The 5,000-nt window shown below is 39.2% G+C and overlaps 1 protein-coding gene across 1 annotated transcript in view; it reads left to right on the top strand.

The window, feature by feature from the left end:
* Window positions 1-4,658: 4,658 nt before the first annotated feature.
* Window positions 4,659-5,000, top strand: part of LOC126576381 (membrane-associated protein Hem) — a 4,126-nt gene continuing 3,784 nt past the window's right edge. The window contains exon 1 of the mRNA XM_050237633.1: window positions 4,659-4,991. The gene's annotated coding sequence lies outside the window, so the exon portion shown is untranslated. The remainder of the gene's footprint in view (window positions 4,992-5,000) is intronic.

The raw sequence follows: 5,000 nt of genomic DNA, 5'->3' as shown, positions 1-5,000 counted from the left end.
GGAAACGTTATGCGTATAGTCAGACATTAAATCATTCAAAATCACTGTTAGTATCTGCGTATAAGGCTGATTTATAACGATGCGACCAACTTAAAAAAAAATTGGATTAAAAAACAATCATCTTTTACGTTGTTCGACAGAGTATTCATTGTTTGCAAAGAAGATGATATATCTTCTCCATTCAATGTATTTTTTTAAATTCATGCTTTAAAATTTCCTTAATCAGTCATATGAATACTGCATTAAAACCAGCTACCATCCTCAGATCTTATACCACCAGAGACTGTGTGGGTGTTCTTTTGGCATTTTTTTTATACATCAATAACAACTGTTAGATACCCAAAAAAAACAAACTCATTTTTCTCTTTAAACATGAATGAATAGACCCATTTGCTTTGAGTCTAAAATCTATATAGAGATAAAAATATTTGAGCAAATGTGAAGAAATTCAACTAGTCTTCCGGGTTTCTGCAAGTAATTAATTTTCATGATAAAGTAACAATTAGCTATAATTGGTTTCATAGTGTCAGATTAATTTTATTTAAATTGCACTTTTCTTTCCGCTACTTCCAAGCCAAATGTTCATTCATTCTGACTTCAAAATATTGTCCGGTGCATGCGAGGATTGAAAGAATATCGGTTGGAACATCCCCAAATCCCAAACTCTAGTCTATGCTGCTTACCCTCTACTTTTTCCCAAACAAAAGGTTGAACACGACCGTTATTTACCCATTTCCACAATGGATGGGCACGAAACAGAAAATCCAAAAAATAACGCATCATCGGACAGCAGTCTTGTGTAAGCATTGGCCAACTTTTTACCATCAATTTGAAAAACAAACTGGACACAAACTGTGCTGTGCCTAAGAGTGGAAAATCGGATTCCCTGACATCCTTCCCGTTACATCTCTGCCGTGCTCGCCAGCATCCCGGTGATTGCACTGAACGATCTCGACGAACATAAACCCTCACTTTTACTAGGTTCCTCCACCCACACTCTTTTGAGGTCTTGTTGCACTAGCCGCACTTGTTCTGCGGAAAGTTTTCTTCATTGTCCTAGCAGCCTCGACAGCCAGGCCTGTATGGTCAATCGTATTGGGTTTAAACTGTTTTTCTTTCACTCCATACCGGAAAATTGAATATTTATTACGTCACATATGGCTTTGGTATACGGTTTTGTTGGCTACAGTCATGCGAACAATTTATTACATTTTTTCATCACTTTACCATTTTTTTATTTCCTTTGTTGCCTCCGTTTTGGCAATGGTTTTAATGTGTTTCCTCAATTTTGAGCGCAATTTTCTCATCACGAAATCTACCATTTCGGAAGGATAAAAAGGAACAGAATGTGAATGCTTAGCAGCAACTGGTAAAATGCTTTATCCTCCATGAAAATCAAGAAAAATTGTTCCACATGAACATTCGTAAAAGGTGCGAATAATTGTATCACTATTGTGAAAAAAGGAATCGATGTTTAAAAAGAACATTATGATCAAATAAGCTTGTAAGCTTACAATTCCTACAGGCGCTTCGCGAGCATGAATTATAGTTTAATTATCGTTGAACGCTGATCAGTTGTAACAGATTAGAGAGTGATTAGATGTAACCTGTTTGACTAAAAATTAACCGTTTTCCGCGCTTTGCTTGTAATATTTTGGCATGAAGTGTCATGCAACTTTTCATTACATACTTATTGTCGTTCTGATCTACTTTTTGCTTTCTGTTGTTCAGGCAGCACAACGAATCACTATTAATCAACCCACATTGATTGGTGAGAAATGTTGAAGTAATGAATTGCGTACAATCAACTAACACGTGTGGACAATGAGGACTATATTTTCAAATGATTTGCATGAATTATACTGTACTGAAATTGCAATAACAACACTTCAGTGCAACTATAAGCGGACAGATGCAGCTGGCAGTCGCTTCGGTTCAACAAATAATTTTCTTGTTAGACAAACTTTTCCCATGGCAATTTCCTGAGACTATACGCTCCTATTATCCCAACAACGGACTGCAGAAAGGATGAGTATCAACACATCTCTATCGCTACACTGAACGGCACCACAGGCCATTGAAGCCGAGCCGAACCCTAGCAATGCGAAATGCGATTTTGGCTTTTCGTATCAAACAGTCTATTGAGAATTAATTTACAGTAATACGACAATGTTGGTAAAGCATAATTAAATGATAACATAACAAACATAACAATGCAAAGCCGTTCGAAAAGGACGGGCTGAACGATTCGACAGCGTCATTGACCAAGCGTACAGAACAACACTGGCCTGCCATTAGTTTACGCTGGCAGTTGAGGACCTACAGTGCATCCTGGTAATAGACTGCAACGAGAAGCTTTCTAAACGAACCGCTGCATTATCTGACACTAACAGGTTTTGTGTTTCTCCAAGAAAGCAATTTACGCACGAACGAGTGATAAATGCGTTATCAGAATAATTTTACCCCATTTTCCTGTTTGTGCGTAGTTGATAGTCTGCTACGTTGCTATTTCAAATATGGTATTGTTTTAATTACAATAGATTGTAGTATTTCATTCCGCCTATAAATGCGTCTAAATTGTTGGAGGAGTAATCGTTAATTCGGGTGAAGCCCATTTTTTGCGACGAAACTTTATTTTTACTTTTTTTGCATAGAAAAACGAGTTTCACATAATTATTCAAAAAATAGTATCAACAAAATTTATGAAAATTAAAATGATTAAAATTAAATAAAAAAGTGTTTAAAATTTCAAATCGAACGGGGAAGTAGTTTTATGGTACGGGAGCTACCGGCTTTGAAACCATAGGTTTTGGAACCGCGCTTTAAAGTAGTGAGCATGATTGAGCCATGTACAGTATGCAAAAAAAGTTTATCCACCCCTTGCAAACAATTTACATTTTGACTGATTTTTCATGGAAACCTTCAGCCTAAAAATGCGTATCACATATCGATAGTTTTGTTTTTTTTTCTTCTTTACTAGTATAAAACAGCACAGCACAGCTAGTATAAAAATGTCCAGCTGCCTTTTCGAATGTGAGACTGATTGAGTAGTTCGGAATGGCAGTCCTTAAGCAATCACTCGACTGATGATTCGTTCAGGTAACTATAACCAGACCAAAAATCAATTGATATTGTCAGTGGAGCGGCAGGTTGGGTAGTAATGGTAGAAAAATACGCCTTCTGAGTCCCACAATGAAAAAAAACCTGTATTATCGTCAAGAAGGGATTACAGCCCCACGTCATATCAAAAGATGCAATATCTCTCAAGACTCAAAAATGTACATAATCCTGTTTTATTTTAATTTTACATCAGCTCGGTGTCGCATCAACAAAAGCTTTGGAATGCAAGTACGCAATTGATATTTACAGTAAAGGGGCTAGCGGTATGCTTTATGCAATTAAAATTAAAATACTTCAAATGATCTGGATAATAAAATAAATGGAATTACCACGAGGAAGGAACGAAGCGGCCAGTAGGATTTCTCCCAAATCATTTGTGGAACGATTGCGAAAGCAGCTGATCTGGCAACGATAACTGGTAGGCAACGCGTTCTCAAAAGAGAGCGTCGCGAAGATGATGAGACGACCTTTCCGCCGCACAGAAAACCGATACAACGCTCAATTTACGAACATCCATTTTTCGTAATTCTCAATCATTGCCCGTCCAACCGGATCAGTTCAATAGGTCTCGAAGACTGCATACTTGAAAATTTTTTAAAAAAAATGAGCAATAATGGTAAAGAACATGCGTTGGATGGCATCATGCGTTTTGTTCAAGTGGATCTTTATAATGGAAGCTTTCTCGCCACTAGTCTTTTTAAGCCTCATTTTGGCGATCTTGCCGGAATCGCCCCAGCACATTGCCAGAAGAAAGTAAAGTTATCATTAAACAGCCAAGAGCATACGAATGATGTGATTTAAGTGGCACCACATAATGAAAGCTAATGAAAACAGATAATCAACAGATTACTCGCAAGCCATGACCACAGCTCTTATTGGCAAATAAAAATTGGCACCATGACATAGCAGCGCATATGCGACTGTCCGCCACGTGATTTTTGCTAACGTACTCCAGATCACCCCGCAGCTCCACGCGATGATGTTCGAATACTAGCGAAGCGGTTGGTTGAGAAGCAGATGCAGAGCTTCGGATAACAGCATTTGGTTGTTGATCGAGGACTAGTACAACCTCTCAAGCCACCATCTTGCCGAGCTTGGTCACCAGCGGATTGCCGGCTAGCTCGGGACGCTGCGTTTTGTTCTTCAGCACGGCTGCAACGTGGCGTTGATGGAGAACACCTTCGAGGGATTCGTAACGAGCAGTTCTTTGATTTTGTACAAAATTTGGCGCACGTGGTGCATAAGTGGCCCCGATATCGCGCTTCGGGAAATTCGGGTCTGTTAAGCGAATGGATGCTCCGCATCAACAGGGAAATCCGGACGCATGGTGGTGGTTAATTATCACGGAAAAAATCAAAAACCCGTGTCGGAAAAGCCCGGAATTGGAATTCGAAAAAATATAGAATCTAGCTTGCTTCAGATTCAACCCGATTTCAAAGCGACCTTCCTAAACGTTTATCTACAGTGATGATCGTTGAAGTATGTGCATTATCAGTTCGCTCTCACTCTTGCACAAGAGAGAGAGCGAGAGAGGCGTGGGGCGTGTGTGTGTGTGTGTGTGTGATCTCCGTTCTGAGCTCACTCCGTGAAATCGGGATTTTTTTAAGTTTCTTGGAGGTTTTTGATGAAAATAAAGGTGGTAAGAGTGAATTCAAGTCGTTTCCAAACTCCCGCCGTCGTTCTCTTTAGAAAGGTGGGTCGGAAAAGTGTGAGAAACCAGGAGAACCGCAGCGCGAAAGATTCCCAAATTGAACGAACGAAATAAGCATAAAGTAAAGTAAGAGTTGATAAACTGCTAAGTTAGTAGAAAATAGTGCATTCCAAACCAAAAGAGTCACGCAAGTGCACCGAGTGAAAAAAAAAGGCTGGTGGTGAGTCAC

Source organism: Anopheles aquasalis, chromosome 3, assembly GCF_943734665.1.
Source record: "Anopheles aquasalis chromosome 3, idAnoAquaMG_Q_19, whole genome shotgun sequence".
Taxonomy (NCBI): Eukaryota; Metazoa; Arthropoda; class Insecta; order Diptera; family Culicidae; genus Anopheles; species Anopheles aquasalis.
This window is presented reverse-complemented; position numbering and strand designations above follow the sequence as displayed.